This window comes from Pleurodeles waltl, chromosome 2_1 (assembly GCF_031143425.1).
Source record: "Pleurodeles waltl isolate 20211129_DDA chromosome 2_1, aPleWal1.hap1.20221129, whole genome shotgun sequence".
NCBI classification, from domain to species: domain Eukaryota; kingdom Metazoa; phylum Chordata; class Amphibia; order Caudata; family Salamandridae; genus Pleurodeles; species Pleurodeles waltl.
The window spans coordinates 589,959,484-589,984,565 of record NC_090438.1 but is presented as its reverse complement, the minus strand read 5'-3'; positions in this window follow the sequence as shown (position 1 = coordinate 589,984,565).

Sequence of the window (25,082 nt, the reverse complement as noted above, 5' to 3'; positions counted from 1 at the left end):
AGAAAGGAGAAGTTGATCTTTGAATAGGCTGTAGTATGCACATCTGCTATCTTGCCACTAGGTGGCCCTCACAAAGGGCACACAACTCCTGCCTTTATTACCAAACATGAGGGTATACATTTCTACACCTTCCATTGCCAGATATACTTTGTATTCCAGTGCAAACTACTATTGTCCTGATGTATCATGGTCCTTGTAGTACTGTTTGTCTTCAGGCTTTTCCTAGCTCACGTCCTGGTGGTGGTTTCTTGTTTACTAGATTTGTTCCTGGATCCTACGGTTATTTTGAAACCTTTATGTCTCTATTCTGGACCCCTCTCTATGTTTGCTACGATCCATACCAGTTCCAGGTTTTCCTATTCCCTGTCTTGTGTCTCCTGTTTTCCTTGGTCTTCCTTCCTAAAATCCATAGTTCAGCTTTACCTTCATTGGTTGTTGCCTGATTCCCTGCACCTCGTTAATTTCTTGCACCTGGCTCTCTCCCTGCACCGCTGCTTCTTGCCTAAGCCTCCAGCTATTTCTGTCCTGTGAGTGCAGAGTGCTCCGATTTGCAACTGACTTCCTTTGAGTCTCCTTGTGCTATGTGTCCCTAGTACTGTTAATATAAGTGTGTACTTTGGTTCTGATTCCTTTCCCCTGCACCTGTTCTCCTCATTTTCACTTAACTATCGCATCAGTTTCTGTCCCTACTTTTCCTGCATCTCTGTCCTTGGTAGGCATAGTTCATAGTCTCCTGTTTCTGTTTCTTGTTTTCATGTATCTCTGTTCCATTTTTATCTATAATTCATAGTCTCCTACCTGCACTCCATAGGAACTGCTCAGTGTCTCCCAGAACTCTGTGAGAATAAGCTGCCCATTGCTTTGGTATAAGATTGCTTCACCTCACAGACACATCTTTTCCCAGGAGCAGACAAACTGTCATTTATGATAGCTTTACTATTGTTTCTTTGCTTGATATTCTTGTTGTGTGTACTTGTGTTTCCCTGCAGACTTCCAGTGCCCTATTGACAGCCTGTTTCAATCTACTTCAGTCCTCTGCTTCTGCTTAGCTTTCTTTTCAGCCTTCTGGTATTCTTTTGCCTATATTCCCTCAGAGACCACATAAAAACCCAGTATCCAGTCTTGTTCCAGTTTCACCAAGCTAGTTTCCTGCTAGGCCCCTGACAACTTGCTATTATAGGAAGGAGGATTACTTGAGATGGTGTTTGTCACACTCATCATCTGAGACAAAGGTCTCACTGGAGAGGCCAGTCTTTCTCCACACACCCTATTATGCACACCCATAATCTAAAAAAGAAGTCAGGAAGGAGAGGCTGGTCCATGTACACACCCGAATTTTTCTGCAGAAGGGTATGTTTTAGAGCTTATGTATATTATTCGCCTACTTGGGCATAATGTGTCCATCACTCTTGGGGTACTGCTCACTTTATGGCACCTCTTCAATGGTCTCTCTGTCATGTTCAGAGTTATTTACTGGAATTTTAAGCTGCTATGTTTGTCCCATTTGTGCATTATAAGATTATGTGAAAGGCCCATGTATGTATTTATGATCCTTTTTCATTATTTCCTTTTTAATGTATGTGAAGATTGAAATGTTTTGTTTTCCACCTTGCACTGGAATTAGAAAACATTGAGAATATGAGTTAATTGCGTCACTCTACCAAGGCCACATTCATTTCACTTTTCCTCATCAAGAGGTGCCTGAGGGTTTAATAATCTTTGCTATTTAATGTGACTGGAGTGGACCTCATCAACAGACCCCATATCAGTTTCACTAACATTTACCATGGCATCCACTTAGACCAGATCAATCTCATTACTACTGGTGCAGCGCTTTAGGAATGCCACGCCCACTTCGGCCTTGTAAGACAATTTTTCACATGTAACTTTATTGTGAATCACTCCCACTGTTGATTTGCTATTGGGGAGGATTTGCTGGTACTCCATTGTTTGAGCTCTATAAAAGTATACAGTCATCAATATTGCATTTGGTACAGCTTTACAAGCTGCATTAAACATATTTGAGTAAGGTGCCTTTCCAAGATGGCTGTGACAGTTTTATGTTTATTTTGGCTTCTCTGCAGTCCATTGTTTAAGTTGTATATCATGATTTCACTATTAGGCACAACCATGTTGGTTGCTGGGCACCCATGAATAAGACAAGAGTTTCTTGCCAAAATGTTTTCTGTGAATTTTGGTTTGCCACAGCGATAAAGAAGCTGAGAGTGCACGTGATTCCTTAGAGGATTTGGATGTACGATTATAGGGGTACCCCACACCCGTATACATGCTCCACGAATTAGGGGACTTGGGCACCAGCGGGACTTTCTAAACACTGTGTATACACCCTACTATGCACAGCCATCATCTGAGACATATGTCTGGCAGAAGAATTCAGCCATGTACACACCCTAATGTGATGTGTGACACTCTATTATGCACCTCTCTATTTTAAGAGAGGGGCCTTAGGGAAGAGGCCAATCTCTCCTCACACCCTAACATGCACACCTGTTATCTGAGACAGATGTGTCAGTGGAGAAGCCAACGCCTCTCCACACACCTTACTATGCATACCTGTCATTTGAGAGAGAGGTCTGGGAGGTCAGGGTAGTCCATGTTCACACCCTAATAAGAACAACCATCATCTGAGAGAGGGGTCTGACAGGAAAGTCCAGTCCATGTACACACCCTAATACGTACACCCGCTTACTGAGCAAAAGGTCTGACAGGAGATGTCAAACCATGTACACATTCGAATTCACACACCCGTCATCTCAGAGAGATGTCTCAGTTGAGAGATCAGCCTCTCTTAACACACCCTACTATACACACCTTTTATCTGAGACAGGGGTCTGGAAGGAGAGGCCACTTCATGTACACCCTCTACTACAGCTGTGTTTATATGTTAGCAGAGACATCTGTCATTTCAGAGAGACATCTGTGCGGAGAGGGTAGTACATTCCCATATCCTACTATGCATAGGTGTCATCAAAGAGAGGGCTTTTGGCAGAGAACACGGTCATTTCCAACATCCTACTGTGCATACCTATCATGCCACATTGAGATGGCAGAAGAGAGGTCAATCTCTCTCCACACTTTTCTACACAAACCCATCTGCCAAGAGAGAGGTCTCAGTATAGAGACCAGTTTCCTCCTTCACCCAGTGACATACACTTTTCACCCAAGAGCGAGTTGTTAGAGGAGAGGCCAGCCCTTCTGCACACTGTACAGGAGATCCTTCTCATCCTGGTGAGAGGTCTCAGTGGAGAGGCCAGTCTCTACTATACCCTACTATGTAGACTAGTTATCCTTTGATGAGATGTTGTTGAAGAGGGCAGTCTCTCCTCACTCGTTACTAAATAGAGCTGCCAGACTGTGAAAATTTGTGACTGATGTTGGCACGAAGGAAGTAAAAGCTCTAAGTGCTGTAATGAAGGAAAGCCATGGTTTGAAGAAATGCAGAAACTGTTTAATTGACATGTCTCTGGGTCTTCTCAATCTTAGGTCAAAACTCTTTTGACCATTGTCATTTCTCCCTTTAACATATATTAGAATAAACAAAGGCATTTTGAGAAAGGAGGGAAATCAATTGACAAAAGGTCTCCATTTGGATTTCAAGTGTAACACCATTGATTGTGCCTAGGTCATTGCCACTACAGTTCACTATCATCATGTATAGGGGCTCACAATCCAAAATGCTCTCAACCAATGGTAACAGTTGATGCCACTACATACATCTATGGCCAATCCAAGTTATGTCCAAGTTTAGAAATCCAGGATTCTTGTCAATACTGCAATTAATAACATATTCACTAGCTCAGTGTATGAAGCTGGGGCCCAAAATCCAAAAGTGTACATGTTTCAGTAATGAGTCTCAATAGAAGTGCTCAGCAGAATGAGTAACCTTCAGGAACAATATGGAGTTATATGAGGACAGAACAAATGGGAGGGTGGCAAAATTCTAAATGTAATTGTTAGGTTTTTGGTAATTAAAAGAGTAGGTTAGGTAATGTCCAACTACTGTCGGTATGGTGCACAGCTGCTGGATAAACAGTATGAGCTTTTCTATTTTCTGACATTCAAATTATGTTACAATCCTGGGAGAGTCTAGCAAGAGCCATTGACAAACTTCAGCAGGTAAAGCTTGATGAGGAGGTCCTCGTACAATCCTGTGAGACACTCACAAGTGTTGCATTGAACAAGACCGGCAGACTCTGGTATGAGGTCTGTCTTTCTATCTCGGGAGGGTCTCACAATTCGAATTGTACAGGGAGAGAAAAGGCATTGTCTTACTATCAACTGGTTGAAACAACTATAAATCAGTAAAACTAAAGCACAGCTACTCAAGATGAATTATAAAGGGGAAAAAAAGGTTACACAAGCTATTAGAGGGAATTATGGCACATGTAGTACATGTGCTGTGAAACAGATACATTTCTTCTGTGAAGAATCCAACAATGAGAATATATTAGGGTCAACCAATAACTGACTTTCCATCTTCAAAATTCAGAAAACACTTCTTGGTGATTGGCTGGATGGCTTGAGGATTCATTTTTTTATATGTGTTGCATAACCTTATTACACCTGAGATTGCCCCTGGAGGTTTGGAGCTGATAGAAGTGTAATCTCTTTGACTTGTGGTCATCAGAGGTAATTTGACTTTTGAATAGAAGTGATTAGCGGGTTCAGCTACCTTCAAGACACAGCTGTATTTTCAAGTAATTAAACATATTGGCCCTCATTATGACCCTGGCGGTGTTGCACCGCCAGGGCCAACGGGGGCGGGAGCACCGCCGACAGGCCGGCGGTGCTCCCTTGGGCATTCTGACCGCGGCGCTTTGGCCGCGGTCAGAAATGGAAAACCGGCGGTCTCCCGCCGGTTTTCCGTTGCCCATTTGAATCCCCCATGGCGGCGCAGCTCGCTGCGCCGCCATGGGGGATTCTGACACCCCCTACCGCCATCCTGTTCCTGGCGGTTCGCCCGCCAGGAACAGGATGGCGGTAGGGGGTGTCGCGGGGCCCCTGGGGGCCCCTGCAGTGCCCATGCCAATGGCATGGGCACTGCAGGGGCCCCCGTAAGAGGGCCCGCTAGTATTTCACTGTCTGCATAGCAGACAGTGAAATACGCGACGGGTGCAGTAGCACCCGTCGCACCTTCCCACTCCGCCGGCTCGATTACGAGCCGGCTTCATGGTGGGAAGGTCGTTTTCCCCTGGGCTGGCGGGCGGCCTTTCGGCGGCCGCCCGCCAGCCCAGGGGAAAAGTCAAAATACCCGCCGCGGTCTTGCGACCGCGGTACGGTATTTTGACGGCGGGACTTTGGCGGGCGGCCTCCGCCGCCCGCCAAGGTCCGAATGCGGGCCATTATGTGGTTTAATTGGGGTGTCTGTTACTAAATATTAAAATGACATACTTTGTTGAAAATAAAGCTTTAATACATTTATTGTGCCAGTACTAGTAATTTGTATTTTTAAAATGCCACATAGAAATTAAATGTGCTTGCTACTGAAGCTTAGCTTATTCTATTTTTCAGATATTGTTCAGTTCATAGCTATCTATGGAGATTGTTTTAATTTAAGATCTCGATGTTTCTCAAGCATGGTTGATGTATATTAAAACTTCAGAATTTACTGTATATATTTTTGGGCACTGTGTAGCCTAAATATAGTTAAACATATAGATGAGTTTTCTTGCAATAAAGAGTGTGCACTAATGGAATTGAGGCATAGATTCAGGTCCATTGGAGTAAATTTGTTTGGATAATGAATGAGTTGCTTTCTAAAGTGTTTAACACTAAGTTTACATGCTATGCAAAGTGCAAAGTGAAGCGGTCATACTATATAATGTTGTATGTGGCACATTGAAGGTTTTATCGAATTGCACTTTATTCATTCTTAAAATTGTCAAAATGTATTGCATTCTGCAGTGTGACTAAACATATTACTGTTCAATAAACCACGTGCAAATTCAAGTTTCTGACAGAAAAAAGTTTTAATAGAAAGAAGTGTTTATAATAAAACTGCTGTGTTTTGTTTGCTGTGTTTAGCATGTGCTGACGTGTCAGTAGAGAGGTGATTTGGTTTGTTTTGTTTTGTTTGTTTTGTTTTACTGTTATAAGGCAATGCATTTAGACTGTACACACTTTTAAGACAATGAGCTTCTTTCTCTTGAAAATGAATTATATATAATGTGAGACGTGATAAGGAGATGTGTTAAAGTGTGATGAGAGAGGTGTCACTTTCCATAGATTCTTCTACATGCATCTCTTATACTTTTCAGCATTGTCAGCACATAGATAGCTCTTTCTAATCTGAGCCACCCTCTGTTCACGAAAAAACATCTGTTGAGTGACATGGGTTTATTACTAAATCCCGTCCGACCTAGTGTCTAACTTGTACAGGGCTGTCAGGAGACATTGGGGGTCATTTTGACCCTGGCGGTACGAGACCGCCAGGGCTAAAATGACGGAAGCACGCCAACAGGCTGGCGGTGCTTCCTGGCGTATTACGACCGCGGTGATAATCCGCCTGGGCAGCGCTGCCAGGGGATTACGAGTCCCCGACCGCCAGCCTTTTTCTGGCGGTTTGCACTGCCAGGAAAAGGCTGGCGGAACGGGGAGTGCAGGGCAGTGCATGGGCAGTGCAGGGGCCCCCTGACAGGGCCCCATGCAGCTTTTCACTGTCTGCTATGCAGACAGTGAAAAGCGCAACGGGTGCAACTGCACCCGTCGCACGCGACAACACCGCCGGCTCCATTTGGAGCCGGCTCCCATGTTGCGGCCCAGCGGGGATGTCAAAATGGGCCCCGCGGGAGTGCGGCCGCACTGGCGGCTGCCCGGCGGTTACAACTTGTAATAACCCCCATTGTGTACTGTTTTAAATGTGAACCTTACACTCTGTATGGCTTGTATATGAGGGAGTTAGCTTTTTATGAAAGAGCACTGTAGCTAAAGTGTACTCTGTTTACATCTGGTTGCAAAGGGGCTAGTGTCTAAAACCTTCTACACTAACCCTTTATGAAAACTCTCATTTTAAATCAAACTTCAGTATCCCTCATCTCCCCTCTGGTAAAATGTATTAGTTCAGGGGTACTGTTTGTCTAAGATCTTTTACAGACACTGTTTACTCTGTTCTCAACTATGATTACATAGCGTCCTTTTTCTAAAGCTATGTAACACAAGAGGTACTGCCTCTCAAAGGTCTTGCACACAAAACATTAGCTCTCCGTAGAGCTCTCAATTAGAGAGACTTAGAGAGACTGCTGTCACAGGGCTGTTAGAAATGGGGTTTCTAGTTGGCTAGGGTATGCACCTAAGCCAGGCAAAACCCACCCACTCTAGTCAGGGCAAGGGAGTTACACGTCCAAGATAACACCTGCTCACCCCTTGGTAGCTTGGCACTAGCAGTCAGGACTAACCCAGAGGCAATGTGTAAAGCGTTTGCACAACACACACAACATACGTGACGCAATATGTACACCACAAAGTAAACACAACACTGAGCTATGTAAAAATAAATTGTATTGCACAAAACATAATTAGACCAATCATTACATGTCAGCAATACCCTCCTACCTTAGCAGTTGTCAGAACGTTACACAAGTTACTAATACTCTGCATGAATAACCAGTTAGTACTCAGGAGTCTGCAACATAGGCAGTAGTCAGAAATCACAATAAAGAAATATATGTACTTGTCATAACCACAACATAAATATCCATAAAAGGAACATTAGAGGGCCTATGGCAAGTCATCAACACATATCTGCTTGTACGGCCCATAGAAGACACATCAGCACTTATATGGCGCGCAAAAGACACAGGCTAACATAATAATCCATCATGTCCATATTAGGTACATTTGAAGTTATATGTTCTTTGGAAGTACCTGATTTGAAGCGGCCAAAGCAGCTCTAGGGCCACGATGTGTTCAAAAGGTCGGGCCCCCCGGCGCTCCCTGTGCAACGGGGGCAGTGTGTTGATCCTGGGGGGAGAGGGCGGTACGCACCCCCTTGGTTTTGTAAGTTGGGGCCCCTCCTGGGACCTGCGATTTCCGAGGGCCTCTGCCCGGGCCTCAACTGGCCCCCCAGAGGAGGGGGCCAAAGTACAAAACACTTGGGGGCTTGGCAGCATGGGGAGCCTCTGACGAGGCTTCCACCATGCCCGCCCTCCACCGTGAGCAAAAAACAAATCACTGGACCTTCCCGCTCCTGCGGCAGCACCCGGGGGGAGAGGGGTCCTCCCCTCACCTCCCCACGTCCTGCTCTCGGGGTGGGTTGGGGACACGGAGGAGACCTCCGATGAGGTCTTCCTTCCTCCTGGGGCCGAAACTGGGTGCTCTCCTGCACCCAATCCTGCAGCTCCCAGGCCTCAGTGGTGATTTGGCCTAAAGTAGAGGTAGGATGGTACCCTGGGGGCACTCCTCAGAGCGTGCCTCACCCGGGGGGCCCGGTAGGAGTGCGCTCGCTCCTCTTTCTCAAATGAGGGTGCCCCGGGGGTCTCGGAAACAGCGCGTCACTCGTGCTGTGGGAATTTATGATACCTGGGTCGCAACGATGAGTTTTGGGATTCAGGAATGTGCTTGCCCAAGCGCATGGCACCACAAATGAAGCTCTTTCAGGGCGCTTGAAAATGATTCAGCAGGCCACATGTAAGCAGAGAAAAGTGCCTTCTGGGCACTTTATGGGGTGATGAAGCACTCCTCGAGCTGGGTGCAGTTGGCGGGGTCTGGCGCCACGGCACCCTGCCCCTGGAGACAAGAAAGAGGGGAAGCACAGGGCTAGCAGGCCCAGCAACAGGTCAGCACAAGGGGTGCAGCTGATGGCAGTCCCTCCTAGTGACCAGGCAGGTCACAGGTCAGCACAGCAGCAGCAGTCCAAGGTGGTCCTGGTGAGTCGAATTCAGCAGCGTCCTGTGTCTAGTTCCAAGTAAGTCCCTTCAGGTCTTCATATCTGAATTGTGGGGAAAATTCCCCTGTACTTATACTTAGTTTACAGTGTGTTTTTCAACAGGAGCGGAGAGGAGGCTCCAGCCAGTTACAACTGGTCCTGGGAGTGCCCCCTTTCTCCTGCAGCACAGGCTCCAAACATCAGTTGGGGGTAAACAACCCTATTGTGTGAGGCCAGGGCACAGCCTTTACAAATGCAGGTGTGCCCCACCTCTCCCTTCTCTCAGGCCAGGAAGACTATTCAGTTTGTAGATGCACCTCTGTGACATCTCCACCCTCCCTGTGAACAGGCTTTTTGAAAAGTATGCACAAATCCCAACTGCCACTCTGCCCAGACGTGGATTGAAGTAAAGCTGCAAAGCACTAGAGTAATAAGCACAGAGAAATGCTCACTTTCTAGAAGTGGCATTTCTGTAATAGTAATAAAAATACACCTACACCAGTAAGCAGCATTTCTTACCACCATTACAACCATACCAAACATGCCTATGCTACCCCTCATAAGTTATAGAATACCCCTTAAACATAAGGCAAGGCATTTCCAATACAATCCTATGAAAAGGCAGCACTCACAGCAGTGAGAAACCAAATAGGCTGTTTGTCACTACCAGGACAGGCCGCATTACTAGGTATATGTCCTGCCTTCTACATACATGGCACCCTGCGCATAGGGCTAGCTAGGGCGTACTTTAGGGGTGACTTACATGTAGCGAAAGGGGAGTTCTGGGCCTGGCAAGTAAATTTAGATGCCAGGTCCCTGTGGCAGAAAATTGTGCACACAGGCCCTGCGCTAGCAGGCCTGAGATAGGTTTGAAAGGCAAATTCAGTGGGTGGCGCAAGCAGCGCTGCAGGCCCACTAGCAGCATTTAATTTACAGGCCCTGGGTATGGGGATACCACTTTACAAGGGTCTTAGAGGTAAATTAAAAATGCCAATTAGGTATAAGCCAATCACACCAATTTTACAACGGAGAGCACATACACTTTACCACTGATTAGCAGTGAAAAAGTGCTCAGAGTTATAACGTCAGCCAACAAGGCTCAGAAAAACAAGGAGGGAAAAGGCAAAAAATCTGGGGAATGACTCTGTAAAAGGGGCAGGTCCAACAAGGGCAGTATGAGATAGGATCACTATTGCAACAAATTTCATCATGCAGAATGTAAAGAAGGCTGAAATATACTTTCTCAGGGACCACGTGTTCTGTTAAAGCTTTTACAGAGACTATGGCCCATATTTATACTTTTTGACGCTAAACTGCGCTAACGCAGTTTAGCGTCAAAAAATTTAGCGCCGTCTAACGCCATTCTGAAGCGCCATGCGGGCGCCGTATTTATGGAATGGCGTTAGCCAGCGCTAGCAGACCGGCGCTGCCTGGTGTGCGTGGAAAAAAAACACGTAGACCAGGCAGCGCCGGCGTAGGGGGAAAATGGCGTTAGGCCGTCTTAAAATGGGGCAAGTCAGGTTGAGGCAAAAAAATCGCCTCAACCCGATTTGCGCCATTATTTTCGACGCCCAGACGCCATTTAAATGACTCCTGTCTTAGTAAAGATAGGAGTCATGCCCCCTTGCCCAATGGCCATGCCCAGGGGACTTCTGTCCCCTGGGCATGGTCATTGGGCATAGTGGCATGTAGGGGGGCACAAATAAGGCCCCCCTATGCCACCCAAAAAAATTTAAAAAATATAAAAAATTATACTTACCTGAACTTACCTGAATGTCCCTGGGGTGGGTCCCTCCATCCTTGGGTGTCCTCCTGGGGTGGGCAGGGGTGGCAGGGGGGGTCCCTGGGGGCAGGGGAGGGCACCTGTGGGCTCATTTTGAGCCCACAGGCCCCTTAACGCCTACCTTGACCCAGTCGTTAAATAGTGGCGCAAATGCAGGGTTTTTTGACCCGCCAACTCCCGGGCGTGATTTTTGCCCGAGAGTATAAATACGACGCATTTGCGTCGCCGTCATTTTTTTAGACGGGAACGCCTTCCTTGCATCTCATTAACGCAAGGAAGGCGTTCACGCAAAAAAATGACGCTATTTGCCCATACTTTGGCGCTAGACGCGTCTAACGCCAAAGTATAAATATGGCGTTAGTTTTGCGCCGAATTTGCGTCGAAAAAAACGACGCTAATTCGGCGCAAACGGAGTATAAATATGGGCCTATATATTCTGTTCAGATGAATTATTAGTGAAGGTGATGTGACTGTACTGAACTATAAAGCCTATTCACTCACACAAAACATGTTTAGAGGGGGATGAGGTTCTCAATAAACGCTTTCATAAGTAGCCCTAGCCGTGAAGAGATGTCTTAACTGAGAGGCTATGTTGTCTTAGAAAAAAGAGGTATTTAGCCTGCGTGTGGTTATAAGAAAAGCAGCTCCTCTCTTGAAACTGAACCATAGAGAATCTGAGGATTGTTAAAGTGTGCTAATAGGAGGCTTCCTAAGTGGATAACATCCATATGTTATCCACTACAGAAGTGTCATTAGACAGATAGGTCTTTCTGATCTGAGAAAACATCTGTTGAGAGACATGAGTCTATGACTAAATCCTATCACACCCAGTGTCTAAATTTTACAGGGCTGTCAGGAAGGATGGTGTGATGTTTTAAATGTGAACCATTCACTCTTTATAAGCTTGTATAAGAGGGAGCTACTCTTTCATGAAACAGCACCACAACCAAAGTGTACTCTGTATAAATATAGTAGTAAATGGCCAAGTGCTTGTCTAAAACGTCCTACACTACCCTTTTACTCTCTTCAGTGAGTAGAGATATTGCTGTCTGTAAAGCCATTTAAACACCGTATTCTGAAGGCAGACATGCCTTTGTACAGGGGTGAACTACTTACTAAACCATTTTACACCCAATTTATAACCCCAATACATCTATTTGTAGAGAGGGAATGTTATTAGAAATGTGAGCCATTCACTCTATATACAAGTATATTACAAACATCTAATTTTTAAACAGACCTCAGTATGCCTCATCTGTTGTCTACTAAAATGTATTAGTTCATGGGTACTGTTTGTCCAAGGCCTTTTACAGACTCTGTTTACTCTGTTCACAAATATGAGTACACAGCTTGCTAGTTGCACAGCCATGTAACATAGGAGGAACCAGCTCTCAAAGGTCTTCTGCACAAAACACTAGCTCTCTCTAGAGTTCTCACTTAGGGATACTGCTCTTATAGGGTTGTATGGGTTAGGATCTCTGTTTGATCAAACTAAGCCCTGCAGAATGTATATCATGCTCAAACACACTTGCTCAGGAGCTCCTTGTCTGTTAATGCTTTTACAAAGACTATTCAGATCAGAGTAATCATTGGAGTGGAGTGTATAATTGTACTGAACTAAACACCCCATTTACTAAGACAAGACATATGTAGAGAGAGATGACTTTCTCAGTAAAGCCTTTCAAAGGTAGGTGTCATTGTGAACAGATGTGTCAGCAGAAAGACTGTATTGGCATAGAAGAGGAAGGAGTATTTAACCTGTCTACACTTATAGGAAAGCAACTGATCTCTTGAAACTGATCAATGGAGTATCTGTGGATTGTTAAACTGTGCTAATACCAGGCCTTCTGTTTGCGTATCACTTCCTACTTACATCCTTTATCCAAGTTGGCCTTTCTCATCAGAACCAACGAGTGTTCACTGTGAGAAAACATATGTTGAGAAATATGGGTCTATTATTGAATCCCTTCACCGCAAAGTACAGGTCTGTCAGGAGAGCTGTTTGAATGTCAATGATTCATTCTGTCGGGGTTGTGCAAGAGGGAGTTACCGTTCATCAAAGAATACCACAACAAACAATTACCCTGCTTAAGTCTGGGGGCAGGGGGCCTAGTGCGTCCTAAAACATTCTACAGTAATCCTTTACTCTCTTTAGAGGTACCTTCGGAGGCCTTCCTGGCTGTAAACCCATTCATAACAAGAGTAGCAGGCGATAGGACCAGTGTGTGATTAAACTGTACTATGGAGAACATGTAACAAAATGAAATGTACTACCACCAAAGCTACAAACAAATATGTGCTGTTTATTGTTTCTATAGGGCCAGATCAAGATGCCAACAAAGCAACAGAAAAAAATGAATGAGAAACAAAAGTACTACAAAGAGCTTTCCAAACATTAGGCAGGCACAAAGTAAGAAAGTGATTGTAAAGGGAAATTCAAATCTTGGGAAAGTATCAAATGTTTTTTAAAAGGATTAATAACATCATGTAAAAATTCTTCCACAGGTGTGAGCAGAAAGGAAAATGTGGTAACATCTAACAAAAAATCATATTATTCTTCAAAGGAATGATAATGCCACAAAAAAGAGCCCAGCCAGACAGGTTGAAGAAGAAAACACTTAGAGTGCTTCATCAGAAGGTCTTTCGCAGAATAATAGTGTATATTAGGAATGTTTAAAAACAGTAAGAAGCAAAATAACTTTGCAAAATAAGAGAAATTGTGTTGAGTGCCTAGTTATAAAGTTTTTAGTATTAAAAAGCAAACTATTTAATCTTATTTTGGAGAGAATGAAATGTTCAGATAAGCTTATTATCTTTATTAAAAAGTGTCAGAAGGTTCAAGTGAGTAAAGCACACTTCTGCAGTATTCTCCAGTATTGAGGCATTTAATGGGGAGAGTTATTTACAACAAACACAGTTACTGTTTGCAGTTGACAGAGATGGTTTTAGATATGAATTCAATAAAGTTACACGGATTGAAGACGAAAAATGAGTGCCTAGAAATGTAGAAGGAGAGGTAACTAACAAAGTATTAGTTCAAACTCCTCAAACCCCCTTTTTTGATTGGAAATATAGAGACATGCAACACAAGACAACAATCTATTGACAAACTTAGACTTAAATAGAGCAAAGGAACTGTAAAACAAAAGAATTAAACTAATCCAAAGCCTTGGTTCTTGTTGCGTAAGGAATCTTACAAACCGTCAAGATCATTAATTTGCTTGCTTATCACGGAAGATCTGTAACAGTACTTTCCATCACATACGGATGCTGTCTGTGCATCACACTAAAATGTGCCATCTAGTAATAAGATTGTACTTGTTTTTAAAAGTCCAGTTCTGCAGCTTAAAAAAACTAAATGATATGCTATTAAAAGGTACTCATTCTCAACTTAGTTCTGTAATAGATGACATTCAGATGCAATACTCTGGGTCGGAAAGGCAAGGTGAAGAGATTGAGATGGTTGTTGAGAACACTAGTGAATAGGCCATGGTGGCAGTCTAACCTCCACCAAAGTATGGCGGCATCAGACCTCCACATTATGACCGTGGCAGTTGGGCCACGGTCCGACCACCAGCACCCCAGTTTCCACTGGAGGGCCTGTGGTGCTGGCAGTCCTTATCTGCAGGGCAGCGCTGCATGCATGATTACGATCCTCCCTCTCCGCCAGTTTTTACATGGCAATTGCACTTAGCATGAGCAGTGCAGAGGCCCCCATGGACAGCCCTGTTGCACTTTTCACTGTCTGCTTTGCAGACAGTGAAAAGCATGGCGGGTGCTGTTGCACCCTATGCACCGCAAACATTGCTGCTGGCACAATTATGAGCTGGCAACAATGTTGTGGGCTGATCCCCGCTGACCCAGCGGGGAACTTGTAATGTGGGCCGCAGGAAGGCAGTCGCACTGGTGGCAACCTGACTGCTGTAGTTTGGTGGGCAAACTTTTCTGCCCACCAAACTCTTAATGACCCCCTAAGTGTTGTGTTGGATTCCCTAGGCCTGTAACCTCGAAAGGAAGAGTGAACAGTTTTATGTCTGCAGTCAATCCAGTATTCCTGCCCATGTGGAGTGCTAACATGGAATTTCAGTTTAGATCAGACTATTCTATTGCTGGAGCTCAGGGCGTCACTTCATATATGACAGAAAGTCATAAATGGCAGACATGAATGATGTATGGACTGAGATAGCAGGAAAGAAGTCTTTAAGTAAAAAGCTTTACAGTTTCATTTTCAAAATGCCGTAACACAGGGAAATTGGATCCTATGAAAGTTGTGACAGACTTAGGGACTGATTTAAGAAGGCCCTGGCGCCTCTTGCGCCACATTAGCATCATATTTGTTTTGCACTAAGGTGGCCCAAAGATGCCAAAATCACCACACCAGATTTCCAAAGTGGAGCAATGCATGCATTGCTTCATTTGTAACCCTTTCTGCTACATTATGCCTGCGCAGGCATAATGTATGCAAAGGTGGCATTCTCCCATTAGGGGGTGGTGACAAAATGGCAAAAAGAGATCTAGGAGATTTCTTTGCGTTATTTTTTCCTGCACTTTTAACCTCTGCTCAGACCAGGTGTTAAAATGAGGCAGATGTTTGTTTTCAACAGGCTTTGGAGGATTAGTGTCAACATTTTTGATGCTAGCCCTGCAAAGCTCTGAAATATCATCAAAACATTTGACACTAGTTTCCCTAACTACCGCCATGGTGCGCCGTATCCTAGGTATGTTGCACACATGGTTGCGTTAGGGGGGTGCTAAGGTGCGCATGAAAAGAGGTGCTGCACTGGCTGCAGCAGCACTTTCCTTAAATCAGGCCTTTAGTTCTTTCAACTTATATGGGCAGTCCAAAGCAATAATTTGGCTAGTTTAGGCCTGGCATCAACACAAAAACATGACTTTTACCTGAGATTGTTCACTTTGATCCAGAAAGTACTGAGCTTCTTAAAGTAAATATGAAGGACACTTATTATCTGTACAACAGTGTCCAGCTAGAAAACTTGTGTTTGTTTGAAGTACTGCAGTACTATACATACAGATATAACATAGATGAGAGCATTGCGGAAGGAAGGTTTGCAGTTCCACATGTAACTGATGTGAAACATGACAAACCAAGCCTCAATTAACCATTGTGAACTGAGTTGTCAAACAACACAGAAAAGAGATTTATTTTACCTGGCTCTCTTGGAGCTTTTTAAACCTTGGTGTTGAGAGATTAAACTGCTAGGTGATTATGATTGATAAAAAAATGCTTTCAATACAGTCAAAGGCAGCATCCAATGTGGAGTGTTCCCTGCATATCAGACAATGCTAAGTGATAGAATACAACAGGAGGAAACAATTGCTATAGGAATTGTAAAGGACAGCTCGCATGACAGAGGAAGCTCAGGGCTTCATAGTCAATTTCCCCTTGGTCAACCTATCACTGAAAATGAGGTTTCCAAAATAATGAATTAAGCTGAAACTTCTATGAGTCAAGTGAGGAGTGAGCACTGAATGCAAACATTTGAACTCACAACTAAATGAAGAATGTCAGTAAATAATGAAATCTGTAGAGCATATACTGCTACATGAGAAGCCTCCATGCAGTTGCAAAAAATTCAAGGCTACACTTCTGTATGCTAGTGGTCAGACAGCTGCAAATAAATATTTTCTAATTAAATTGCTCACTGCATTGTTTCAGGGAAAGACTAACTCTGAGATGTGATGTGTTGTGACTGCCCCTAATGGACTAGCTGTTTGCAACCTTAAAGGAATCACATTGCACAGACTACTTAAGTTGCCTGTGAAGCATGATAACAAACTAGAATACCTAACCTTATCTGGTAATGCTTGTCATGAGGTGTTCAGAGTTCTTAGGAAATTCAACATTCATATTATTGATGAAGTTAGCATGGCATCAAACTTTATGCTAACTTTTATTAATCTGTGGATGCAGGAAGTCGTCAGAACTGTCTAAGATATTTTGTTTGGAGATAATCATGTCACCGTTTTTGATGACCTTCTACAGTTGACTTCAGTCAAAGTCCAACCAGTTTTTAAAAAGCGTGCTCATGAAGAAACTAAAAGGTTATGAGGCAGTACTGGACAGGTTAGTTTCTGTTTAAATTTCCAGTATGCTGATGTGACACAGAATGTGAGACAGGCAGTAGATATACAGTATGGGAAAATATGAAAATACATCAGAAGGGGTATCATTAGCAAAGAAGCTAAAAAATGAATTGCTTCTTGCATGGTTACATCTCTATTCCCACACAAGAAGCCACCATCTTTTGTAGTGCAACACATCACGAAAACTCAGAAACAGATAGTGTGCCTAATGCCAGCATTGAATGAGTGAGCACAATTTCCCTTAGAAATGCTTTATTTGGGGAAAGATAAAATAGTGACCCATAATAGCAGAGACAAAATAAAAGGTTTAAAATTACCACTATGTCAATCAGTGGTAAAGAAACTGGAATCTTTAGAGATAGAAGTTTCACACACCGCTGGTTTATAGAAGACTCTAAACCTCTGTAAAAATTGCAGAAACATTTTATCATCACTTTAACATCAATGATGTCACTTGAGATGTCACCGGTGTCATTGGTGATGTCATAAATCATGTCATGGAACATGCCATGAGTGAGCAGTGCATGGCAGGGGCTCAATTTATAGTTATTGCTGCTAAATATAGCTGGTGAATTTATGTGTTTTTTTACTTACAAAACGTTAACAATGTCACTGAGAAATTCACCTAACTATAATATTACTTTAACCTTTTTATTTCAGTGCATAGTGTTAGAAAATGGGTTATTGTTAAGGGCAGGTAAGTACCTACACTTTTCAATAGCCATACTCTGTGGCTTTTTTATCCCTTGTGCGCTCCGTTGCTGGCTCTCCCTGAGCCGGTTTCTGCCTCTCTGCCTTTCCCGCCGCTGTGTCCCTGCGGTACGCCCCCCTCGGGCCCCCATTCGCTTTGCCCTCCAGCCTCCCAGCTGCTCCTCCCTCCCACCTCCCCTTCTTAATGGCGGCCGATGTGCGGATGCGCCAGAGGCAAGCCCGTCTGCACCCGTCCGTGCCCAGCACCAGTCCCCCTGGCGCACGGGGCCCCCGCACCACCAATCACCACTATACAGCCAGTGACGTCCATGCCCTCAATCCAGGACGCCCCTCCAACTGCTTCTAGTCCACTCTGAAGCACACCAAAGGACCCTTCTCCTGCAGAGCCTGCAACTTCATGTGCACCCTAACCACCAAGCTCAGATACAGACCTGCAGACAACCACCTCAGCTGCATTCTGCTCAACACGCGCTCCGTCCACAAGCACGCAAACGAACTCTGGGATCTACTGTCCTCATCATCACCTGACGTCGCATTTCTCACCAAAACCTGGATGAATTCGGCCTCGGAACTAGACATAGCCATAGCCATACCTGAAGACTACAAGATCACTAGAAGAGACTGCACCAACAAACCAGGAGGAGGAATCGCCATAGTCCACAAAAGCACCATCACAGTCTCCACAAGCTCCCACGACACCCTCAACTCTGCCGAGCACCTCCATTTCAAATTCCACGTCAATGCCAACACCACCCTCAGAGGAACACTGCTGTACAGACCCCCGGGTCCCGACCTCACTTCTGCGACGCCATCGCTGACAACATCAGTGCCCAAGCCCTCGCCTCAACTGACTACATCCTCCTTGGCGACCTGAACTGCCACCTAGAAAACAACAATGATATCAACACCACCAACCTACTCGACAACCTCGGCCTTAAGCAACTCGTCACGTCGCCCACCCACACCGCAGGACACACATTCGACCCCATCTTCTCAGCCAGCAACCACGTCTCCTTCAGCCACACCACCGAATTCCACTGGACCGAGCATCGCTGCATTCATTTCTCCTTCCAGAAGCCGGTCACTCACCACCTCACCACTCAACCCCCCCTGCTGCTACTAGAACAGAATTTCAACATAACAGCTGATCTCCACCCTCGCCCAGGCACCTCCTTTTAGGACCCGGGACCCCAACTCAGCCACCACCAACCTGCATCAATGGATAGACGTCTGTGCCAATACCCTTGCACCACTCAAACAACCCTCGGACATCCACCACAGATCCAAGGCCTGCTGGTTCACCCCCAACCTACAGGCCTCCACACAGGAATGCCGAAGAGTGGAGAAGACCTGGCGCCTTGTACCTACCGAATCCAACCACATCGCCCTCAAGACTGCCATCCGCAAACATCACCAGCTGATCCGCACCACCAAAATAACCTACTACAAAAGCTGCATAGACACCAACGCCCACAACAACAGAGAGCTCTTCGGCATCATCAAAGAACTCTCCAACCCCAGGACCTGCTCCTACGAACCTCCGCCATCACAGGAGCTCTGCAACTCCCTCACCACTTATTTCCATCGAAAGATCAAAGACATCCACAACAGCTTCAAACCCCAGACCCACCAGCCAACCACAGACAGCCACAAACCCAACGCACCAAGCAACACCAACCTTCTATGCGCCTGGACCCACGTCAACAATGAAGACACCATCAACACCATGGCCTCCACCCACTCCGGCTCCCCCTCGGACCTCTGCCCACACCAGATCTTCAACAAAGCCAGCGACATCATTGCCCCCCACCTCCGCGCCACCATCGACAGCTTCTCCGAGACAGCCACCTTCCCGAAGAGCTGAAAACACGCCGATGTCAACACCCTGTTGAAGAAACCCAAGGCGGACCCAGATGCCCCCAAGAATTACTGGACCATCTCCCTCCTCCCCTTCCCAGCGAAGGTCATTGAGAAAATTGTGAACAGCCAACTATCCCGCTTCCTGGAAGACAGCAAAGTGCACGATACCTCCCAATCTGGATTTCGCAAGAACCACAGCACTGAGACTGCACTCATTGCTGCTACAGATGACATCAGGACCATGCTCGACGAAGGCGAAACCAGAGCGCTCATCCTCCTGGAACTCTCCACAGCCTTCGACCCCGTTTGTCACCACACCCTTCGAACACGCCTCCACAACGCTGGGATCCGCGGCAAGGCCCTCGACTGGATCCCTTCATTCCTCTCCGGCAGAGCCAAGAGAGTCCGCCTTCCACCTTACCTGTCCGAATCCTCCAAGACCATCTGTGGCGTCCCCCAGGGATCCTCCCTCAGCCCAACACTTTTCAACGTTTACATGGCTACTCTCACCAACATCGCACGATCCCACCACATCAACATAGTATCCTATGCAGACGACATCCAGGTGATCATCTCCCTCACGAAAGACCCTACAACCGCAAGAAACAACCTCCACAATGGACTTCACGCCATTGCCAACTGGATGGAATCAAGCCGCCTTAAGTTAAACACAGACAAAACAGAGATCCTCATCTTCGGCAGCAACCCCTCCGCTTGGAACGACTCCTGGTGGCCTACCTCCATAGGAGCCGCACCCACACCCACCACCCAAGTACGAAACCTGGGAATCATCTTGGACTCATCACTCAGCATGACTCAGCAGGTCAACACAGTCTCCTCTTCCTGCTACAACACCCTTCGCATGCTCCGCAAGATTTTCAAGTGGATTCCCAACGAAACCAGAAAGACAGTTACCCACGCCCTGATCAGCAGCCTACTGGACTACGGCAATGCACTCTATGCAGGAACCACGGCCAAACTACAAACGAAAATGCAATGTATCCAAAACGCCTCCGCCCAACTCATCCTCGACGTCCCACGCCGTGACCACATCTCTGCCCACCTCAGAGACCTACACTGGCTACCCGTATCGAAGAGAATTACCTTCAAACTACTCACCCACGCACACAAAGCCCTCCACAACACAGGTCTGGCCTACCTCAACGACTGACTCATCTTCCACACTCCCATCTGCCAGCTCTGCTCCGCCAGCTTCTCCCTCTCCTCCATCCCCCGCATTCGCTGCACCACCGCCGGAGGAAAATCCTTCTCTCACCTCGCCGCCAAGACCTTGAACTCCCTACCACTCCACCTACGCCAGACCCAGGACCTCCTGACTTTCAGGAAACACCTCAAGACATGGCTATTTGAACAGTAGCCCACCCCCCAGCGCCTTGAGACCCTGACGGGTGAGTAGCGCACGTTATAAATTACGTGATTGATTGATTGGTTGATTGATAGGCCACTAACCTCCACTTAGGTCCAGTTATGTCTCAATAAACTAAACCCAGCTCAACCCTTGGTAGCTTGGCAATGAGCGACAAAGCTTAACTTAGGAGACAAAGTGAAAAGCATTTAAAAATCACAAAATAGTAAATAAGTAAAACAAAATGACAACCCCGCAAAAAATTGTAAAAATAGATTATATTTTTATCTTTAAAGTGACACCAAAATGATTAAAATCAGATGAGGGGAACCAAAGACATGAATTTTTAAACAATTAATACTTTTTAGCGCTTAGAAACTAATAGCGCCAATCTGGTCATCTGGTCGCACCTTGACCGGGTTAAAGTCAAAGTTTAAGGCTGACCGTGATGGAGCCCTGCTCAGCTACAGCCCGTAGGAGGTCTCGGTCAAAAGTTTACCTTAGGAGTTAGTTGTTTTTCTGGAGATTTTCTTCAGCTGGATCAAGTCGCCAGTCCAATCCGATCTCCTGGAACTCTACCTCGGATGTGTGTTGCAGGAGCCCACGATGGAGATTTTTACCTTCGGACTTTGATGATTTTTCAGAGATGAAAATCCCTTGACCGGGGCAAACCTGAATCTTGATCTGACGTCCTTGGAGCCCTCTTTGGATACACTGCCTGGCAGGTGCGGTCAACTTTCTACATTCAGACTTACTCACTTTTTCAGAGATTTTCTTCACTGGGACAAACCTGCAAGTCAGTCCCTTTATGAAGCTTTTTTCAAAACGTTCTCCAAACTTCTCCAAACTTCTGGATCTTCTCCCATATGTTCTTTTAGGGTTCTTCTGAGGTCCACAGCTCACTTCAAGGTTTCAGAAGCTCTGGGATGCTCCTTGAGGGTGCAGACTTCAACTCCCAGAATGCACCTGCCGCAAACTCCAAATTGACTACTGGACAGTGGTTAGCTGGTCAGTTTCTTCAGGAGTTGGTGCAGGGGACTCTGGTAAGCAATTTTTCAACTGTAGCAAACAGGGAGTCCCTTCTTGAACTAGTTGAAGCCAGGCAAAGTCCTTCTTGTGGTGGAGCCCAAGTGTGCATCTGGTGCAGTCCTCCAGAGTAGTGTCCAGGTGCAGGTCAGTGGTCTAGCAGGGCAGTCCTTCTTCTCTTGTAGTTATTCCTCTTAAGGATCTGGTAGGGATCTGAGGTGTAGGTGTATGTCTGCTAGCTTTATTCTTGCTCCTGGGTGAAAAACAGGGAGGTCCTGGTTCTCCAATCAGGTGCAAGGCCCTTCTCCCTGTGATGACCACTTCCAGGGAACTGTGGCAAAAATTAATCCCGGGGACAACATTCCTCAAAAATCCATCATGGCTGGAAATGATTTTTGGAGGTTACATCTGGCTAAGCCCACCCACTGGTGTGGCTAAAAATCTTAAACACACCCTTCTCCTGCCCTCTCCTAATCAAATCCGGGGGCACCTAATTGTTAGGGATTCCAGGATATGAGGGAGGTGCTGGGTTGCTCCAAATGTCCTTCCCTGCCTTTAAAGACCACTTTGGCAGCCCTCCCCACTTCCTTCCTTCCCACCTGCTGAGGGAAGTTCTCCTCCCCCCGGGCACATCTCTTTCTGTTTAGCCCAGGCTACTTCACACCTCATCAAGGCAGCCTGGCAAAGCACTACAAGGTTGAAGTTGGCAACTTTTTAGGTAAGTTTAAAACTCTTTACCTGAACAAGTTATATTAATTCCAACAACTGTAAGTCGTGGGATTTAGAATAACAAGACGTTTGATACCAAACTTGAGCTATCTGTCACTTATGGGGACTTTATAAATTAAATTAAAGTCTGCCCATTTTAACCCATGGCGACCATTCACTACAATGGGGGGGGAATTAATTTGGCTGTTTTACCTCACCAGGGCCTATAAACCTATTTTTATAAGGTCACTGCATATAGTTACATGGCACCCAACCCTAGGGACACATATGGCACACCTTAGGAGTGACTTATATGTAAAAATAAGGTAGTTTAAGACTTTGGAAGTACTTTTAATTCCAAAGTCAAATTTGTAGCCACCCTTAATTTAAAAGCAGCCAGAAATGGCAGGCCTGCCTTTAAAATGACACTGGGCACCTCAGACGTGCACCTATGGGTGCACTACCTATGCTGGGGTCCCTAAACCTACATACCCTACCATATACTAGGGACTTATAAGTAGGTTAATATTGTTAATTAAAATTAGCCTAATTTGCATACTGATTTCACACAGACCACAGGCCCTGGGACTGGTTAGCAGTACCCAGGGCACGATCAGAGTCAGGAAAAAAGGGGGCAAAAAGTAAGGGGGCCTCTGCAATCAGCCCTGTTTTCTCACACATAGATAGATAGATAGATAGATAGATAGATAGATAGATAGATAGATAGATAGATAGATAGATAGATAGATAGATAGATCTGTGACTGAACTGACTTTTTATCTTTTTTCAGTTCACAAATACTCACATTAGTATACTTTGAAGGCTGCACAGGCTTCCATCCGTACTTTTCGAAATGTCACATGGCATCTACCATGGGCTCCTTCTACACCTGTGCAGAAATCAGGTTACTGTTGTTTTAAATACAGCTGGAATGGAATTCACTATGCAAATGCAATATCAGTGTCAAGAGCATATGGGGACTTTGTCTTCCTTATTGGCTCCCTGGCTTTCATTATTCTAATAGTGAATAATATTCTGTTACTATTAGTATGATAAAAATTAGAGCAAACATAGGACTTAAGGTTGGAGTTGTGATAAGTAACAATGGTTTAAAAAGTATTTTGTAGGCATGCTTGTGGGTGACAGTGTGTTTAACTGATTGAAAGTGTGTGTAGGTATGAGAAAATGTTACTGTATCTGTAAACATGTGTGTGTGAATGAAAGTGAATGAGAGTCAAATGACTGGTAGGGAGTGAGTTTAAGGCCCAAATTTACTATTGTTTGATGCAACATAAAGCTGCACCAAAGTTGCTGCACTTCCTTGCGTCAAAGGGTAAGAGAAAAAATGTGTCATACATAATAAGATATGGTGCATTTGTTTTCTTCCCAGTGTGCTGTCATACTTTAGGCAGCCATAATCCAATTCACATACCCTTGCACCAAACTGCAATGTGTGGGAATACTCTGAAGCATAGGTTTTGTACTGGAAGTGGTCCCTTCCAGTACAACAACTATGTTTTAAGGCTTTTCACTCTTTGCATGTGTGCTGTACAATACAGCACATATGCAAAGTTGGAGAAGCAAGAAGAAATGCAAACAATTCTCCTTGTTATGCCTGCCTTGATGAGCCATGGTGTGAATTATTGCCTACCAATGTTTGTAGATAGGGATGTGCATCAAAACCCAGGGGTGTCTGGAAAGTGACCCCCATGCACCATCCATGGAACCCCCATCCTGATTATAAATAATGCAAAGCAGTGAATAGTACAACTTTGTGTTACTTTGAGATGCAACCAAATGTAAATCTTCAATTGCGGTGATGTTAGGTCATATCACATGCCTTCCTGGAAAAAAAGTCAGATTCAGGGGTCATATAATGTTACACGCTGTGATGTCATTGAGGTCAAAGTGTAAGTGATGTCACTTCCACTATCCAGTCATTTTGGTGAATCAGCACCCATGGGCACAGGGACTGTCTGCTGGTAAATTACAGAGGGCTGAAGTGGAGTTAGGTTTACGTAGCCTTGGTATTTGGCATGCCAATGTTTAATAGCGCCTGACATTGTCATATGAGAAGCACTGTGGGTACGGGAGTTCATTATTTTACAAATTATGTACTGTACATAAACATATGAAAAAAACAACATTAAAATATTAGTGGAAAGACCAATGATTGGCATCTAAACAAGATTTTGTCTGCATAATAAACATTTAGCACATGCCTAATCAAAACCCCCTTCTCCACAGATTGCCCCTGCCATCCAAGCCCTGAGTTACTTTTCTTCTACTTCTCTAATTGAGAAACGTTAGGAAACATTGTTACAAGTTTCCAAAATATTCCTAGGTTTGACCTGTACATATCTTCTTTTTTCCTCAAGGTTTTGTAAACATAAAGACTCTGGATTGAGAATGTTAATTATTGAATAATATGTAAAGGGCACATTTGGCTTGTCATCCTTTGAAGGTTAATAAAACAAAAATATCGCCGAATTGGGCCTTCATATCACTTCATTTTATGTGGCCGGATGCTGCAGCATTTATTCTTTTTTACAGAGTAATTAAGAAGTATTACTTTGTGCAAATGAAATAGGGAACTAAAGAAAGCCTAAGAGGTTTCTAAGCCTTGTTGAGTGCTAGGC